Below are 20,957 nucleotides of genomic sequence, written 5' to 3' on the forward strand. Positions count from 1 at the left end.
CAGTTAGCTCAGTGCTTGTCCGGTCAGAAGGAATCCAACATTTCCCCATCTTCTACATGAGCAAAACCTTGCTACCGGTAGAGTCGAGATACTTGTCGCTGGAAAAACTTGCCTTGGCATTGATGATGGCCTCCAGGAAATTGGCGCACTATTTTCATGCTCACACAATCATAGTTTTGACCGAGTTCCCACTCAAAGCCTTGTTCGAGCGGGTGGATTTCTCCGATCGAATCCTCAAGTGGGCGGTCGAACTGGGACAATTCGATGTCAAGTTCCAACCTCGAACTGCCATAAAAGCACAGACATTGGCCGATTTCGTTGCTGAATTCTCGCCTAGAATTCATCCAGTATACCCAGTGGATCTTGCCACGGCAGCCAAGGAGGTGAATGCAGGCTCGCCATAAATTGCACAGTAGGGCGATGTTGGCAATGCGGAACTCGCGCGCCTCGCCATAGAACCTCCAGCAGGCATAGTACTGTAGCCCGGCGATACGACGTCGGACTTGGGCATAGCAGATCAACCTGTTGGGTCCAGTGCTGCATCGCCGAAGGGGGATGAAATGGAATCGAACAATAGCGAGCCAGAAACCGAACAGCCGAGCGACCGTGATCCCATCAACCTTCAAGCCTCCCAGGACCCCTCAGAGTGTTGGAAGCTCTTTGTCGGTGAAATGTGGAAACTTTTTGTAGATGGAGCCTCAAATCGTCACGGTGCCGGGCTGGGCATAGTTTTGATCTCCCCAGATGGTCTGACCATCAAACACTCTATCACACTCGCATTCCCTGCGTCAAACAATGAGGCTGAGTACGAGGCGTTGCTGGCCGGACTTAAGAGCGTGCTCTAGTTGCGCGCATCTGAGCTGATGGATACAGTAATTCTTAACTTGTTGTCAACTAAGTGTCTGGGGTCTACGAAGCTAAAAATGACAGAATGACAAAGTACCAAGCTCTGGTAAGAGACCACATCAAGCGATTCCAGGCGATAAGGGTCCAACAAACTGGACGGGAAGAAAACGACCGCGCGGATGAGTTAGCCGGTCTGACTTCCATGGTCGATAGAACATCTCCCAGTCCTCTCCTGATTGAGTTTCTTCCAAGGCCTAGTATTGAGAAACCCGAGCAGATAGAAGTATTCTGCACCGAGCTTGGCCCTTCTTGGATAGACCCTATTATCCTATTCCTAAAAGAGCGGACCCTTTCGGCTGATAAAAAAGAAGCGCATAAAGTTCGGGTGAAGTCAGAGCGGTTTTGGCTCTCTCCATCTGGCGCTTTATACAAGAAATCTTTCACCGGTCCTTACCTCAAGTGTGTACACCCGAACAGTGTGGAAGCTTTCCTGTATGAGATTCATGAAGGCATATGCGGCAGTCATATCGGGGGAAGATCTTTGGCCTATCGTGCTATTTTGCAAGGATATTGGTGGCCGTGCATGCAAGCGGACGCTCAGAAATATGTTCGCAAATGTGAGAAGTGCTAGAAGTTCGCCCATCAAATTCACCAGCCGGCCAGAGAACTTCTTCCCCTCATAAGCCCTTGGCTTTTTGCGATGTGGGGGCTGGACGTGGTTCTTCCACTCCCAATGGCACCAGGCAACCAGAAGTTCTTCATCGCGGCTACGGACTACTTCACCAAATGGGTTGAAGCTGAGCCCTTAGCAACTATCAAGGAGAAAGACATCAAACGCTTTGTCTGGCAGAATACGGTAACGCAGTTTGGCGTCCCCAAGATTCTGATTTCTGATAATGGCACCCAATTTAATGGGCGCTTATTCAGAGGATTTTGTGAGGAATTGAAAATTGAATTCTATAACTCCACCCAGGCTTACCCGCAGTCTAACGGCCAAGCCGAAGCATCAAACAAGACCATTCTTGATGGGTTGAAGAAAAGACTTGAGAAAGCCAAAGGAAAATGGGCCGAGGAACTCCCAAGTGTCCTTTGGGCATATCGAACGACCTCGAGGCGATCTACCAGTAAAACTCCTTTTGCCCTGGCGTACGACATGGAGGCGGTTATCTCATTGGAAATCGGCATGCTCACCATCCGCAGTGAAAATTTTGAGCCCGAGTTGAATTCTGAAGCAGTCACCCCTGGAATTGGACCTAGCTGAAGAGTGCCGAGGAAAAGCTTTGATCCATGTGGCCGCATACTAACAAGAATTGTCTAGGAAATACAACAAAACCGTGCACCCCAGATCGTTCAAAGTGGGCGACTGGGTTCTAAGGAAGGTTATGGGTAACACACTAGTGCCGGGCGAAGGCAAGCTAGGGGCAAACTGGGAAGGGCCTTACAAGATAACCGGTCTGGCGGCAAGGGGGCATACCACTTAGAAGATTTGGAAGGAAAGGGTATACCCCGGCTATGGAATGCGGTTAACCTCAAACTGTACTATTTTTAGTTTTCATAGTTTTTATGTGATTCTTTTGAGGAAGGACCTATTTGCCTTACACTTTTGAATGTAATACTCTTTTTGTCAATATAATAGAAGTGACTTATCTTCGCTGAAGCATTTTGTTATTTTCGATGCTTACTTTGAGGTGATAACCGAGATGTTTTATTCTGGTTAAACGAGTTGATTTACTCAACTGTGTTTAAAACTGAGATATTTTATTCCGGTTCAATGAGTTGATGATTTACTCAACTTTGTAATTTCAACCGAGATGTTTTATTCCGGTTGAACGAGTTGATGATTTACTCAACTTTGAGATTCCAACCGAGATGTTTTACTTCGGTTAAATGAGTTGATGATTTGCTTAACTCTGTGGTTTCAACCGAGATGTTTTACTCCGGTTAAATGAGTTGATGATTTGCTCAACTCTATGATTTAAACTGAGATGTTTTACTCTGGTTAGATGAGTTGATGATTTCCTCAGGGCTTTGGCTGAGATGTTTTGTCCCGGCTAATGGGGTTGATGATTTGCACAACTCAAAAGGTTTAGCCGAGGTGCTTTACCCCGGCTAAAATAGTTGACGTTTTGTTAAAGGTTTTTGCCGAGATGATGAAACACAATGCAACATGTAGTACAACAGTTAACGAAATCAGAACTTTTGATTGATGTCAAATAGAATTACATACGGTGGGACTGGCAGCCCAGTTACATTCTTAAAAACAAAAAAGAAGAAAAAGAAAACTAAACTAAGGAAGATAGGTCGGCGAAGTTATCTCCGGTTGCAGTTGCCACCAGGTCGACCGTGGTTGTAGTTTCTTGGACGCCGGTCTCAACTTGGCCGGCCTGCTTTGGGCGGTTATCTCCCTTAGCATTTTCGTCGGCTTCCTCTACGCCTTCTTCCTCGGCCTCAGCCTGTAATGCGCTGAAGACATCGTTGGCGTATGGCACCGTGTACGTCGGCAGGAAGGTAGTTGGGGAAGAGGCAAACACGTCGGTTCCAGATCCTTAGCCGAGCTGTTCGCAAGCAGCCTTCCAGCCGGCCTTGAAGAAAATGTCCTGGGTGGCATGAACTTGCTTGGTGTAGTTTTCCTCGGCCTCCTTGAAACCTTCGTTGTTCGCCTTATCCATCTCATCCTTCCTTGCTTGTTTCTACGCTTCTAGCTCGGCCCAGAGAGCGTCTCTTTTCTGCTCGGCAGCTTCAAGTTGGTCGAGCAATTTGGAGTTGTCTGAGTTCGCAATCTCCAAAGAAGATTTCGACCTCCCCAGCTCGGTCTGAAGGTGCTCAACTTGGCTGGCAGCGTCCGTCGCCTTCTGCCGGAGTCTATGAATCCACTTCATCACCAGATGTTGTTTCTGGATGGCCTGGAAGAAGAGAGTTTGATTAGAGAAAGGAAACTGAGCAAACACTTGGAAAAATTTGAATAAAGCATGCGAAATTCTTACCCGGGTCATAGACTTGACCAAGGACTTCACGAGCTGGGTGTCCGGTACGTGGTCGCTGCCGGTCATGTCGCTCGGCAGAAGCAGGGCTTTGGTTAGATCGAAGGCGAGGAGGTGCTCTTTGTCCCCTTTGACCGAAGCATTGGCCGGGATCTCTTTTCCCTGGTGTTTCAGTTGGGGCTTCCATGGAGGTGTTGGGTCAGTTGTGACCGCTGGTTGCTCGGTGTTTAGCTTCGCTACGAGCTCGGCTGAGGGATCGACGGTGCGAGCCCTTTTACCAACGCGGTGGCTTTTCTTTCTTGTCTGCAACGCGACCACGGCCCCACTTGATTGACCGGCAACGACTGTGCGGGAGGGGATGCTCGGTAGCTCAGTGGATGTGGCGGTGATGAGATTTTTGATATGGCTTCGTTTCGTCATCTCCTCTGCTTCGGTCAACCGAATAAGGGGTACGTCCGGTAGTATTGGGTCAGGAGGTGGGGACGGCGCTCGGAGGAAGTTTGTCACTCTACTCCAGTGGGGAGCGGAGTATCTGTAGGTCGGTATGTAACCAAGAAGTTTGTGGCAATCCCGGTTACTTTACCGAAGCACGGTTCTGATGGCTGATTCGTTGGGGTTGTAGTAGTGGGCTTGCAAAGCTTCAATGGCTGCAAAGAGAAAAGAAGAAAAGATATTAAGTATAGAATAGTGAAGGAAAGTAATTTGACCGAGCAGTTAGCACGGCTTACATGTTGAACCGAAGTTCTTGCTAATATACCAGCCCGGCACGTCGGCTGTTTCATAATTACCGGACACCCAGAAAAAATCATCGTCGTGTATGTCTTTATCTGGGGTGCCGGTTACTATCTTCTCCTTGCCCAATCTGATTTTTAAATAGTAGTTGAGACCATCGCCGGTATGCCCTAGGGTGTACCGACGAAGTATCTCGGCTAGTCCTAGGCTCAGGCCTAGCCGGTTGTTCAGCTCGGCTATCCCATTAATTATCCTATAAGTGTTGGTTGAAACTTGGGTTGGTGCTAGCCCGATGCGCCTCAAGAACTCGCATATTAAAGGGTTGACCGGGAAGCGAAAGCCGCATTCGATAATGGAAAGCACGGTAAAAGGGCACTGGTCTAGTCTGTCCCAAGGGGTTGTGTCCTCGGCACCGAGCTCTAGATGTACGTCGGCGGGGACACCGTATTCTTCCCGGAACGCGGCTAGTGTGACCGGCGTGTCAACCAGGAAGCGGTAGCGCCCCATGTGTAGCCGGCTAGTTTTAGCACGGCTGTGTTGGTTTGGCAAATTTCTCGGTTGATGGCTGCTCGGCCTTAGAGAGCCTCAGTATTGGTGCGTGGTCCCCTTGGACTCTGCAGTAAAAGGAAGTTTAAGTGTAAGCGGGAGCGCGGTCGAATAAAACGAGCTTGGCTTTAGCTCGGTCAGATGGAGTGCCTAACCATCTCGGTCACAAGGGTAAACCCATAAGATCGGTCGCTCAAGCGGGCCAGGTTTTAGCCCGGTCGAGCGGTCCAGCACTTTGTTACCTCGGTTCATACGCGAGTTTTGCAAACCTACAACTTGCTCGGTGTTGGTGTTTCTTGGGATCAAACGAAGACTTGGAGCCCGGTTCGCCCCAGATCCTCGTGTGTTCATCACTGAGGTTGAAGAATAGTAAAGAGAGTAGGGGCGAAGGAGGATTTTGGGGGGTTATATCCTAAAACCAATGGTTTTTCGTGCCCTAAAATGTGAAATCCCAAATGAAAAAGCAATAAAGGGGTTCGAAAAACTTACCAGAATGGGGCAGAAGTCGAGTCTTCAAGCACAAATGCAGTAGAAAGCAAGAAAGGAGCTTGAAAAAGCAATGGAGGGCACGACAGGTCATCTGGAATAAAAGAGAGACAGTATGAAGGAAATGAAGGGGGATATGACGTGTTTATAGGAGAAAAGAACCGCCTAAATTTAAATCTGAAGAGACGGCTGGGTTGGCTGCTCGAGGCCAATAAATGATTGGCGTGTGTCCCCATTGACGGCGGCGTCAATATTGAAGAGACAAGAAGGCGAGTTGAGACGTCAACCGAGCAAATCAAGAAACCGAGCTTAGGGATTAGCGCGGCTAACGTTTTGCGAACTAAGAACCGAGGGAGAATCTACCCCGGTCTGAATAGGTAATCCCAGTCACGCTTGCGCGGACGAAATTAAGGGCAATTGAGAGGGAGATTTATCATCTGGCTTTGGGCCATGGAGGAAGCCGGACTGGATAGGGCCGAGCATGTTTGGGCCAAGCTAATTTGGGTCTGTTCCGAGTGGGTTTCACTCGGTCATGGCTCAGGCCCCCTGTTTAGGCCGAGCTAACTGGGGCCACCCTGGAGTTGATCTTGCTCGGTCGAGGCCCATGCCCGAGGTCTAGGTCCCATGTTTGGACCGAGCTTACTTGGCCAAGATGACCGCCTGCCAACCCGGGTTTTATGGGTCGCACGCGTAGCTCGGCGAGAAATGTCTTCTGTTCACCGGCCGACCTATCTTGAACTCGGCTCTGCCGGAATGCTACCGAGCTCGGCCGTTATGGAGCTCGGCAAGTGGAGCACTCAGGCACGTTACGCAGCACGGTCCTGGAAGGCCGAGGTAATGCCGCCGCGCTGCCGAGTTCCTGCTAATGTTGTTTGACGGTTTGGTTAGGTGGTGTTTGCTAGATTTGTGCTGACTGATGGGAGAGCAGCTCCACGTGTCAAGAGACTAATGGGTGCAGAATTGAGCGCAGAAAGTATATAAGCGTGACTGCGCCCCCCATGCTGGATGGAACATCATTTGGTAAGAAATACTCATTGTGATACATCTCTCTCTTCCTCTCTCTCTCCCTGAGTGTGTGTGCTAACTTGGCCGTCGGAGGGATTTTCCGGCCACACACTGCCGGGTAGCTCACCACCGTTGTGCTTGCAGGTCGATCGGATAGATAAAGAGCTTAGACGAAAGGAGTAGGGGCTCCGCGGACTATTTGCTCATCGTTCATTTTTAAAAGAGACTATTTATTTGTAATTTTCCCATTATTAAATAGTCTACGTTGTTGTTTTTTTTTTGTTTTTTGTTTCTTTTCAATCAATCGTTCAAAAAGAAAAAAAAAATGGCGCTAGATGAATCCTGGGTTTGAAAATTGTTCAAGTTTGAGAAGGTTTGTTTCATAGAGCATGGTATATTAGCACCTGTAATCTGAGAAAAGTTTGTATCTGACCATAAACTAAGAGGAGTTTAATATTCTTTATGGTTTATTATTTTTATCTGATTATAAGATTATCTATGTAGTTAACAGTGATTGTTGGGCTTAAGTTTGGTGGGCTTGATGGGCATGATGTATTAGTTGTGTTAGGCTTCATTAACTTTATCCAACTAATAGTATGTTTGGTAATATAAATATTTTTTATATTTGTAATTACTCTTTAATCGATTGACCAAAAAAAACAAAACAAAAAAAAAAAAAATCCCCACAAAAGCAAGTATCCTTTTTTATATTGTACTCAATTTTTTAAAAAATACTTTTTAGATGCATCTAGAAAATAATGAAAAAATCTAAAAAGAGTTCACTTAAGGGTTGTTTGGGATAGTCTAAATAAGTGTATTTTTTGACTTTTTATAAAAAAGATGTGTAAAAAAGTAGAGAGTAGATGTTAATTGATATGACCCCAAAAAGATAAAAAAATAAAAAATATGGACTTATTTAGTCTTCCCAAACAAGGCCTACAAGTGAAAAAACAAGAAAATGTGTGTTGGTTTTTTTTTTTTTTTAATTGAATTTTTTTGAGGAATTTTTACAAATATATATATATATATATATATATTTTAATTGGAACATCTAAAAAATAAAAAATTATAATAAATTGAATAAAATATGAAAAGACCAAAAAAAAAAAAAAAGCAAAAACAAAAACAAAAAACCAAAAAGCAAAAAGTAATATTTAAAAACTAAATCAAATAAGATGTTAACTCAACTTCGAACCAAAGATTATCCAAAACAAAAATTACACATAACCTTAAGTCCGGGATCATAACAACTATATACAACTCTCTCATGGACATAGTTTTGAAGATTTGTTTCCTCTTTTGAATGGGTGAAAGTAGGTGGCAGTTACAATCTATAGCTTTTAAAAGGAAACGTTTTGAAAGTTAGAAAGCAAATTCTGATTTTTCTTGTTCTCAAAACAGTTGATGATCCATCATAAAAGCCCCTGTGTCGGGCAATAGCCCTTAAATCTATATGTCAACCAATGATGAGAATTTTAAAATAAACCAACCATTATCACCATGTATATAAATGTCTCAAATGTGCGTGTTAGTAGCAACCAACAGTGTTTCTTGGAAGTCGATTTGTTTCAATTATTGGACATTTTTGGAAGTGGTAGGGTTAGTTTGAACAGGCTTGCATGCTGCTGTTATCAACCAACAACAGTAAACACATGCTTATTTCAAATAAATGGATGTTCAACCAGATACACTTTTTTTTTTTTTTAAATATAAATAAAAACAAATCACAGTGACAACAAAACCCACATGTATTTGTTGAAAAATGTTATACAAAATAATGAAATTTAAGCTCCATTTGGCAATAACTAAAAAAACATATTTTTAATTTTTTTTTTGTCTTTTGTCTTTTGTGATTTTTTATTTTAAAATCTGTCAAACATTTTTTTACTTTTCATACCCACCTAGATTAGAACGATTTGAAAAGTTAAAAAAAATTAAAAATTCTAAAAATGTTCACTAAAAATTAAAAAAAAAAACTCAACTTTTTAAACTTTTAAAAAAATATTTTTTTTTTAGTGAACTTATAAACCTTTTTCTAAAAATAACTTTTCAGGTCAATCTAGTCTAGTAAGACCTAAAAGTGAAATTTTTTTGACTTAAAAATAAAATCACTAAAGAAAATAAAAATAACGAAAAAGCTACTAAAAAAACCAACTGTCACTATGGCCCCGTTTGGTAGAGTTGTGAAAAAGTGATTATAGATTATAACTTAACAGATTATGACTTATAGCTGTGAACATAAGCTGTTAACCTGTTTGGTGTAGCTGTGGGATTATGAATTTAAGCAGCAGAGTAGTGTTTGGTTAATAAGTTGTAAAATAATTTTTTACTGTATAATTGTCCTTTTTGCCCTTATATGATATAAAAATGATTATTTTGCCATTTTTTTCAGTTTTAATTTGAAAAAAAAATTATTTCATTAATAAAAGTTAATATAATTAGTATTACAAAAGTTAATATAATTAGTCAATTAATACTGAAATTAATAATAGTATCAATTAATGGTTTAATTACTATCAATATAATTAATACTATCAATGGCTTAATTAATACTTAATTATTTCATTTTTCTTGTAATTAATGGCTTAATTAATACTTAATTACCATCAATTAATAATAGTATCAATATAATTATTTCATTTTTCATTTTTTCATTATAAATGAATTAGGTGTCAATTAATGGCTTAATTACCGTCAATTAATACTAAAATTAATAATAGTATCGATTAGTATAATTTTTTTCATCACAAATTAATTAGTGTCAATTAATGGTTTAATTACCATCAATTAATACTAAAATTATTAATAATATCAGTTAATATAAAATTATTTCATTTTTTCATTATAAATTAATTAGTTGGCAATTAATGGCTTAATTAACATCAATTAATACTAAAATTATTAATTGTATCAATTAGTATAATTTTTTTTTTCATTTTTTCATTACAATTAATAATATAACAATTGTCATTACAATTAGTATTAATTAGTATCAGTTAATACATTTGATAAAATTAATACATTTAAGCTGAAATTGATACATTTTATTAATGTATCAATTGTCATTAAAATTGATACATTTGATAAAATTATTTCATTATAAATTAATTAGTGTCAATTAATGGCTTATTTTCATTTTTTCATTATAAATCAATTAGAATAAAATTATTTCATTATAAATTAATTAGTGGCAATTAATGGCTTTTTGTAATCAATTAATACTAAAATTATTCATTAGTATTAATTAATATAAAAATACTGAAATTAATCCTAAAATAATTAATACTAAAAATACTAAAATTATTACTTTTTGTAATCAACCAATTTTAATAATTAATACTAAAATAATACTAATAATAATGGCTTAATTATTATTATTATTATTATTATTTTATTAAAAAAATACTGAAAACCTCTAGGAAAAGGAGAAAAAAAAAATATGAAAACCCTAGCCGGCAGGGTCACAGCTCTGGTTCACCGGAAAGGGACGATGCCGATCTGCTATACCGGAGAGATAGAGAACTACGGCGATCGAGAAGAGAGAGAGAACTGCCACCTCGATCTTTGGTTCGCGATCGCGAACAGACATGCCCGAGATGAGATCAACGACGAAAAACCCAAGGTGCGGCGCCATGGATGTAACAGAGAGAGAGAGAGAGCGAGGGAGAGAGAATAAAGAGATCGATGGTTCTTGCTCGTGCGAGAGAGAGATCTCTGGTTCGCTCGAAATCGCACGAAGTCGCCAGAAATCGCCAGACAGATTCATGGAAGAGGGAAAAATGAGAGTGTTTTGGTTTATACACATGGCACACATGTAATAATTTGAAATTGTAAGGGGTATTTAAGTCATTTTACACTTCTTATTTTAGCTTCCCGTATAAGCTGAATCAAGAAGCACCCCTTGAGGTGCTTAGAAATTTAAGCTGAAAATAGCTTAATAAAAGCTATAATCTACCCCTTTAAGTTTTACCAAACATACCAAAATAACTTGATTTAAGTTAAAAGCAGCTTAAAGCTGCTATTAAGTGCTACCAAACAGCTCCTATCCACTCTTACTAATTTTTCTTATTCACAAATGTGATATGTAATAATAGAATTTTTGTATTGGTAACAAGATCGAATAAAATAATATCAGGACAAATCTTGTAAATAAAAAAAATTGTTATAGTTAAATAAATTTATATTAAATTTATTGATTTGTACAACACTACTAATATATTGCATATGTTGCAATGGTTGGGCATCTCAAACTTTAAAGCAAAATCTTAGCAGGGGTCTTTGGATGAGCAACTAAAGTAATACCAAAAGTTAAATCTTTGTAGTCAAATTCCAATTAAAAAATAGCTCATATATACTACTAATTCACTAATATTGGTCTTTGGATGAGGAACAAAAGGAAATTACAAGAATATATATGTATGTCAGTGTTTGTTGTGAACATGTCCATCCTGTGCAAGACAAACTTCATATCAAGCTTACAATTGCGAAGGGGATAAGATCAAAGAGAGAAAGCACAAAGAATTCTATTGTTCCAATCCACAAAAAAGTAAAAGAAAAATAAAACAAACACAAAATACAAAATATACATATAATTCAGTAATATGCCTACATCTACAGAGGAGGAGATCAAAATCCAAGGATTTTACAAGCTCAATTGGAACCTCACAACTTTGGGTTTCTACTCTTGGCCCTCTACCCTTCATAAAAGACCTTTTACAATAAATGTACAATAAGAATATAAGGCACCTCACAACATATTTTAACACAGTCCAATTTCACTGGAATCATAGCAACTGCTTAATTTAATCCCGTTAATATGAGTATAATGGTGCTTTTAATTATTGATCAACATATTGCACCATAGAAAGTGGAAAAAAAATTCCAATATAGACTCATTTCCTGCGTTGCTGGACAATTTCAATAGTGGTAGGGTTCTTGTACTGGTTGTTACTGTCAAACTAGATTGTTGCACCAAGAACACATGCTTATATATATTTCCATGGATAAGGATATGGGACTAGTAGCCATCCTTTCATTATCAGCCAAAAACCCTAATTATGAAACATTCATGATTTGTTCATTGACTCTTTGTCTACTATTGCAATGCTGCGACAGTTGGAAAAAAACCCATCAAGCAATTAGCTTTGAAGGCTAGGCATTGTAAATGAGGATAAATAGCATACCCAATTGATGAGATTGTGATGATTGGTCATCCTATATGTTGTTGATATATTTATAGAGATAACACAAAGTTACAAAGCTACAATTAAAGCACTTCAAGGCAAGTTAGGTTATCAATTAGCAGATTAATTCGTTTGGCCAGAATCTGTGTGTAGATTTTATTCCCATGTATTTGTTAGAGTTTTCCTCTCCCACTTTAGGAGATTCATTATATTAAGGTTAAGTTTGACATCTTAAAAAAAAGTCAAAAAGTCACAAAGTCACTATCCTATTTAAGTCACATCATCTTATTTAAGTCACATCACCTCTCTACCACATCACTTCAAACCCAACCCATATTTCATAAAAAGTCATAAAGTACACTTATTTAGAACATTCCAAACAACCCCTAATTATGTATTGTGTTTGATTTTTATTATTGTAATTATAATTTTTATTGAATTTCATCATAATAAGTAATCCCATTATTTTGTAAGTAATCCTAATAAATGATGAAAAGGGCTTGTACCACATGTAGTGAATAATGATGAGCAAAATCACCAGCTTGCACTCTCGCCTATGTTATATGCACTCTTTTGAATTTATAAAGATTCGTGTCAGATGCTAATTGGCACTTAAATTTTTTGTTTCCTGGGGTTTATAATTGGTACTTAATTAAGAATATGAGATTTATCTTCAATAACTTAAGGTTAAGTAATTGTTTTCAAAGATGAAAATGATTAATCTAAATTTGTACAGTATGTGCGTCAAACACTTACGATCAGTGGCAGAGCCACATGCTGACCAAGTTGTCACGTGCCCCTCTTATAATTTTTTTTCTTTTTTTACCTATTTTTTTTTACATATGTATATAAATAAAATTTTAAACAAAAATAATATTTAAAATAAAATGTCAAGGGCATTTTTAAATTTATTGTTTTATTGAAAATGAAGTGACTACAACAAAACAAATTACATTTTTATGTATGAAAATTTTGTGAAAAAATCTCAATATAAATGTAATATCCATCATTACTGATATGCAAATATAATTAATCTCATTATATATATATATATATATATATATTACTAGAGTGTTAGTTATATTTGTATGTAGAGTTCACCTTTCATATGTTGTTTTATTATTGGTTGGGATATCATATGTCAATAATGACTTGATATCACTATTATATGAAATTTTTACTCAAATTTTGTAAAAATTTGATTTATCTTACCATTATATAATTTATTTTAAGACTTAAATGCATGGCTTTTTTTATATTGTCCATGATACACTAGTTACATGCAATACTTTCTTTTTGATTTTACTCGAAGTTAAATGTAAAATTTTATGTGGAATGCTTTTGGAATAATTTATTTAAGTTTTTGTACTTCATATTAATTCAAAAATTATTATTATCTTCTTATTGTTGGTTATGGAAAAAAAAAAAAAAATTTGTAATCAATAAGTGTCCCTTCTAATTTAGTTTCTTAGCTCCGCCACTGCTTACACTAGTTGAGTAAATATATTTTTCATAGGTATATATACTTGAGTAAAGATAAAAGATATTGTGGGGATATATCTTCTGAGTACCAGCACGTGGCCAAGGTGACGCCGACGTGTCAGCCGAGGTGTCACGTGTCCTGGTTGTTATACCGAGGTCATCTCGGATAGGCTGAGGTTACCTCCGAAGATATCGGAATCCGAGATAAGCGGATGAGGGACGAGTCATAGAATGAGAGAAGACTTCAGTTTGTATTAAGATAAGATTCTTAGAGAGTTTATTCTAATCTTATTGGGAGTCCAAGATTAGCAGTAATCCTGAGTCCGTAGAAGTTAGGCTTCTATTGGGACTAGGTTTATGTTGGCTATAAAAAAGAGGCACCCCCATGGGTCTAAGGTATGCTTTTGATACTCAAGCTTGTGAGTTTAGCACTTGATTTATCTTTGAGAGATATACTGACTTGATCGTCGGAGTGCCTTCGGGTGGACGAACCACCGCCGGAATCTTCTCTTTCTGTTGCAGGTTAGCCAAGTGCCATCTATTCTGCCGGTGCTCTCCAGCTGGTTACTAAGCGGACAGAGTGGTCGGAAAATCACTCGCACAATTTGGCGCCGTCTGCGGGAAAGAAAGAAGAATAGATGGCCAATGAAAGAAAGAAGAATTGTAAGAACCTAAATTTTTAGACAACTAATTAGTTTATAAGGCAATCAATAGTGATTGTTAAACCATTAAATTATAATATTAATAGGACCATAATTAATATCAATATTAAATTCTTTTAAATAAAATTATTTATCTTGATGTGATTAAAATTCTGTATCAAAATACAGTTGTGAAAACTAAATGGATTAAATTGATAGTAAATAAGCTAGTTAGAATTTAGTAGGAAGAAAACCATCCAGTTGAAAATAATAATATTAAATAAGTAAACAAATAAATAAATTATGTATACATATTAATATTGTATTGACACCAATTTCAATTCAATTCAATTCCAAAAAAAAAAAAAAAAAAAAAGTGATCAAGTTGCAAGGAAAGTGGCTGACTGCCACTTCCTTTTCTTTTTATCTTGGTTACCTGGCTTGCATGCTTATTTTTTTCCCAAGTCCACACTCAACCTCCCTAAGAGAAGTAAGCATGCAATGGCATTCCAAGCCTTGATTAAGGCAACCACGGCAGGCACAATCTGTAAGCTACCATCTAAGCATTAGATGAGAGTTCCTAAGCAAAAAGGAGAAGTAAAGTAAAAAATAATAATAATAATAATAATAACAAATTAGGCCCTCAAACTCCTATATTAGGAGCACTATTCAGCCTTATTACACACACTTGTAAGAACAAAACAAAGAGAGAAGAAATGGAGAGAAAGCAAGAGAGAAGAGAAGGAAAGAAGGGCCTAACACTTGGGATTTGTTTTACTTCACTAAGGTAATAATACATCACCTCTATCCTCCCTTAGATACCTCTAACTGAATTTATATAATTTATATATGCAAGACTAAGCATGGTTAAGTCATATATAGCAAAATAGTCCATGCATGTTTAAAACTTTGATAGGATGAGGGTTTCATTATGTTATAATTTCATATTCCTTCTTGCAAACATAGATATATGGCTTAGCTACTGTTTTTATGTGTTCAATGTTCTCCATTGTTGAAATAATCTTGCAAGAGAGTAAAATGAGATGAGAATGGCTTCCCTTTACTTGAAGCTTAGATTCTTCTCACTGTTTCACACTTTATCGGGTGAAAAGAGGGCTCTAATAAATTGAAAATAATGGATGTTAAAAATCTGTGTATACTGGAAGTATATTTAGATGATATACACTGTGAAATTTTTTTTATAAAATCATCGGACACCATTTTCTTACCAAAACAAATATTTTCCCTAAGCATCACTTACAACACAGCAGAAGCAGCGACTTCAAACAGGTCCAATTTTCTCTACAAATAGTATTTTTCTGCATGACCACTTGGAAAAGTTATATTTTTAAGTTATATTTCAAACGACGCTGGTTTCATAATTTTTTATTAAGTATTGAGAGAGAAACACCAATTTTTCCAAAATGTGACAGAATCTGTCCAGTTTTCTTATAAAAATTATTTGACCATCTTCAACTGGTTTTCAGTCTTCACACTCTCTGTAAATATGTTCTAAACTAAAAAATTTAGCAAACCTTTCTGACCATTCCTTTTTTCGACACCGTTCGAGGACCCTTTTTATTTTTCGAACACAGAACATCTGTGCTGGAAGTGAATGAAACTCACTGTCCAGAAAACCAGTTTTCTTCCAAAAAAATATTCTCCATTTTAAAATCGTTTTTAGCCCTGGTATTCTTCTCGAAATATTTTCCTAACTCGATGAATTAGCACCAGTTAAAATATTATAATGGTTGAACATCGTATGGTATGGGTTTCATATTTTTTTTGTTTAACCATACAGTGCTGAAGGGAGAAGTATGCGAATTCTTAAGAAATCTTGTGATGACTCCTAAGACACTCTATCATATTTATTTTGGTTGCCATATATGATTGTGTTGTGCTATATAAACCTTATGTCACTGTGGTTCTCAAACTAAAACTCACACATGCATCAAAATGTAAATTCGATGAAGTAAAGAAACACGAAATTGAATAGATACATTAAAGTTTACAAGTGATGAGGTGAGCCCGGTTTAGAATCTTGCGCAAGTGAGTTGCGAACCCTAACATGGCACGGAAAGGTATTTCGGCTCTTATTGGTGTAGGCGATATAAGGTTGGTGGTGCGGGTGTCACAACATAGACCATTTCCTTGGGGCAGACCGTGATGTCACGACTCGGGTACATAACCCTGGTGCGTGGGCATCATTGGTAGTTACAGTAAGTAACATTTGAAATTTGACCACGGGGAAGTCAGAATTGCCCGTGGCCATTGCTTAGCGGTTGAGTGGAAATAGTGCTCTGCGGGGAGTTACTTAAGTTTATCTGATAAACTGAATCTATGAGAAATTAGAAAGAAAAGCATGCATTTTCCTTATGATGAATCACTATTTCCATTTGTCATTTTTATTTATTTATCCATTGTTATTATTTTAACTATTAGCATTTCTGTTATGCTTATTAAATGCTGCTTATTATTCTATTATTATACGATATTTATTATTTATGAGTATTATTATCGGGGTGGGTATTTTCGGGTTGTAGTATATTACTGAGCTCGTCGCTCATTGGCATTCTCGTTGCCCTGGCGTTTTATGCCAGGTACCGAAGAAAACGAAGGAAACACCAAGGCCGTGCAAGGTGACATTCAGCCTTGGTTAGCTTGAAGAGTCTCCAAATTCCACAAACCATTTCCTATATTTCTCTATCTTTTCTTTCGCAGTGGTTTTAAATTTCTTTTTGTGTACCGAGACCAAGTTTTAAGTTCTATTAGAATTGTAATTTGAAAACTTTAAAATTTTTGGGTTGTTAATTAATGGATATTAGTGATGTTTGATGGCAACATTGATTTTAAGTCCTAAATCTTATTATGATGTCCAAAAAAAAAATTGGGACGTCACAAGAATAGATGGCCAATGAAAGAAAGAAGAATAGATGGCCAATGACGGACATAAGGATCAGATTGGAGACAACGCTCCTGCTGGGAGTGGGAGACCTATCAACCTCAACGTTGAAGGGGACGACTGCAACACAGAAACTCGTGGCCAGAGTCACGGAGTGAAAGACGCCGGCCAAAAAGGTGACGCACCAAAGACAACAGATCGAAGCGGATACCACAACGAAGATGACCTCCAAGTATGGAAGGATAGATACCTGCGGAAGAACGAAGACCCTGCTAGAATGGATGCAAAGACACGGGGCATGAGCGCTCCCAAGGAGATAACATTCAAGTATAGAAGAACTCATCCTAAGTGAGCAGATCCTGGATTCTAGATCCTGGATCCCGGATCCTAGAAGACATGATCTCGGCCTAGATGAGTAGGTCCGAGAAGAGAAGAGCTCAACCTAAGTGAGCAGATCCAAGATTCTAGCAGACAAGATCTCGACAGTTAAGTCCGAGAAGAGAAGAGCTCAGTGAGCAGATCTCAGATCCCAGAAGATAAAAAAAGAAAACACACAAGGTTGGACTGCAGTTAGCCAGGTTGAAGACCTTTTATAAGGTTCGCAAAGAAGTATGTGGAAGCCATGCAAGGAGGCAGAGAGAAGAAGAATATGTTTACCACTTGTTGAAATTCGTAACAATTTACAAGTTGGTTAAACCAATATGATGTTTACCACTTGTTGAAATTCTGTGTGAATTTACATATTGAAGTTAAACCGAAATCATTGTTTAACACTTGTTGAAATTTGTGAACAATTTACAAGTTAAGTTAAACCGAAATCATTGTTTAACACTTGTTGAAATTCTGTGTGAATTTACAAGTTGAAGTTAAACCGAAATTATTGTTTAACACTTGTTGAAATTTGTGGACAATTTACAAGTTAAGTTAAATCGAAATCATTGTTTAACACTTGTTGAAATTCTGTGTGAATTTACAAGTTGAAATTAAACTGAAATCATTGTTTAACACTTGTTGAAATTCTGTGTGAATTTACAAGTTGAAGTTAAACCAAAATCATTGTTTAACACTTGTTGAAATTTGTGGACAATTTACAAGTTGAAGTTAAACCCAGATTATTGTTTAAACACTTGTTGAAATTTGTAGCAATTTACAAGTTGAGTTAAACCAGTATGATATTCAACACTTGTTAAAAGTTTACAAGTTAAGTTAAAACCGATGTGATATTTAATACTTGTTGAAATTCTGTGTAAATTTACAAGTTGAAGTTAAACTAAGGTCATATTTAACACTTGTTGAAATTCTGTGTGAATTTACAAGTTAAAGTTAAACCGAGATGATATTTAACACTTGTTGAAATTCTGTGTGAATTTACAAGTTGAAGTCAAATCGAGGTAATATTTAACACGTGTTGAAATTCTGTGTGAATTTACAAGTTGAAGTTAAACCGAGATGATGTTTAACACTTGTTGAAATTTTGTGTGAATTTACAAGTTGAAGTTAAACCGATGTGATATTTAACACTTGTTGAAATTCTGTGTGAATTTACAAGTTGAAGTTAAACCGATGTCGTATCGGAAGAGGATTGGTTTAAACACTTGTTGAAATTCTATGTGAATTTACAAGTTATAGTTAAACAGGGGTCGTATCGAAAGGAAGATGGTTTAACACTTGTTGAAATTTTGAGAAAAATTTACAAGCTGAAGTTAAGCCGAGGTTATGATAAAGGATGATGGTTAAAACACTTGTTGAAATTTTTGAGAAAAATTTACAAGTTAAAGTCAAGCTCAAGCAATACCTGCGTACTTGCCGAGACTACCAGGTTGTCAAAACTTGAAATATGGAAAACTGAAGTCTTGATAGAAGACATTGAGAAAGTGAAAAGTCCTAAGCAACACTTGTGAAAATATTTGTTACAATATTTTCAAGTGTTAGGACAAGGCCGAGATGAGCAAGATTAGAAGTTGTGATAGAGGTATTTTACCTGAAGAGATTGCACAGTCATGGTGTACTTTGAAGACATGCAAATTATTCTAAGTGTAGAATCGTACAAGAGCAGAAAAAAGAAGACATTCATTCAAAGAAGAAATTAGAGAAATGCATTTAAACAAGAAAGAAGCCACTTCGGCCTGAATATTGAAAAATAAATTATTCAGACTACAAAAATGGCATGTCGGCTGGATTAAAAGCATACAAAGAAGGACAAGGTACAAGGAGTAAAAGAAGGAAACAAAACTATTCGACATCAATGGCAGGATATAGAAGACAGTTGGGAAGACTTCTCAGCAGCCTTCTCAGCCTTGAGCTTAGCATCGATCTCCCGAAGAGTTTGATCAAAGCTCTTCTCGGCGATTGGCACCTCAGAGTTTGAAGGCAAGGATTGAAAACAAGAATCTGGAAAAAGACATAGAAAACAGAAACAAGAATGTAATTCGTAATCAAGAATGGTGATGAAGCTATCAGGAAATCAAGACAAAAAGATTGCACAGGTGTGTCAAGCCAAGAACAGTGGCAGAAATCAACAGATGTGTGAATAGTATGTATTCAAGAAGATGATTCGGAAACAAAGGGTAAAACAACAATGGTGATTAACAATGAAGCAGAGCTTCTTGGAAAGTAACAAGAAATAAAACTAGGAGGAACAATGGCTTACCAGAAAGAGGGAAGCCGGAATGAGAATTGCCGAAGTCTGACGACGGATGCGAAAATGACAGAATGACGTAAGCTTCACCGGAGGAGAGGAACGAAAACAGTTGCAGAGCTTGAAAGCTTGGAACAATGACGGATTTAAGCAAAATAGCTAGAAAGAGAAAAAGCCAGAGGATTGAATGAAAAAAGAGAAAAATCAGAGTCAAGAAGACGACAAAGTTCAAGAATAAAGCCAAGTGCACAGGCACTAAGCAAGTATGTGAAGAACAAGAAAGTAATGACCCAGACACGATGCTAGCAGCAGAAAATGGATATGGCAAGAACAGTGCCAGGCGTTCAAACAATTCAAAACTTGAAAATAGATGAAAATAGAAGACAACAGAGGGCAAGTAAATGGATTCAAAAGAGTTATGAAAGATTGAGCTTAATAAAAGAGTTTATGAACCTACCAAGAGAAATGAACGCCGATATGAAGATCACCGGAGTCAAATAGATGAATGGAAGTCGAGAACCCACGGAAGAATGTGAGTAGAGCAGTTACAAAGCTCTTGGAGTTTACGAATTAATGGAACAAGAACCTCGGCTAGGAGGTGTGATCTCGGACAGCTTGGAAAGCATGAAACTTGATGCTTGACAGAAGTGGACAGTAAAGTCCAGAGAACTTTGAGGTCGGCGAGTTTGATCTCGAACAGAGGGGCACAAATGAACGAACAGTGTAGATTTCATCACCTCAGAATGCCGAGGTAATAGAACCTAGGGGGCAGTTGTGGGGATATATTTTCTAAGTACCAACACGTGGCCAAGGTGACGCCGACGTGTCAGCCGAGGTGCCACGTGTCCTGGTTGTTATGCCGAGGTCATCTCGGATAGGCCGAGGTTACCTCCGAAGATATCGGAATCCGAGATAAGCGAATGAGGGGCAAGAGTCCTAGAATGAGAGAAGACTTCAGTTTGTATTAAGATAAGACTTTTAGAGAGTTTATCCTAATCTTACTGGGAGTCCAAGATTAGCAGTAATCCTGAGTCCATAGAAGTTAGGCTTCTATTGGGACTAGGTTTATGTTGGCTATAAAAGAGAGGCACCTCCATGGGTCTAAGTTATGCTTTTAATACTCAAGCTTGTGAGTTTAGCATTTGATTTATCTTTGAGAGATATACTGACTTGATCGTCGGAGTGCCCCCGGGTGGACGAACCACCGCCGGAATCTTCTCTTTCTGTTGCAGGCCAACCAGGTGCCATCTATTCTGTCGGTGCTCTCCAGCTGCTTACTAAGCGGGCAGTGTGGTCAGAAAATCACTTACACTGATATATATTCAATATTTTTAATTAAACATACGAATGAAATAGTGTAGAGAGAGAGAGAGAGAGAATAAGCTTTACATTCTTTATTATATATAAATCAGGTATAATGACTCCTATATGTTTAAGAGGAGAGTATATACACTAAATAGGAAGGTGAATCAATCACACACTAAATATGGAAGTTGAACCAATCACTACCAATCA

This window comes from Camellia sinensis, chromosome 3 (genome assembly GCF_055761805.1).
Source record: "Camellia sinensis isolate YWXY chromosome 3, ASM5576180v1, whole genome shotgun sequence".
Lineage (NCBI taxonomy): Eukaryota > Viridiplantae > Streptophyta > Magnoliopsida > Ericales > Theaceae > Camellia > Camellia sinensis.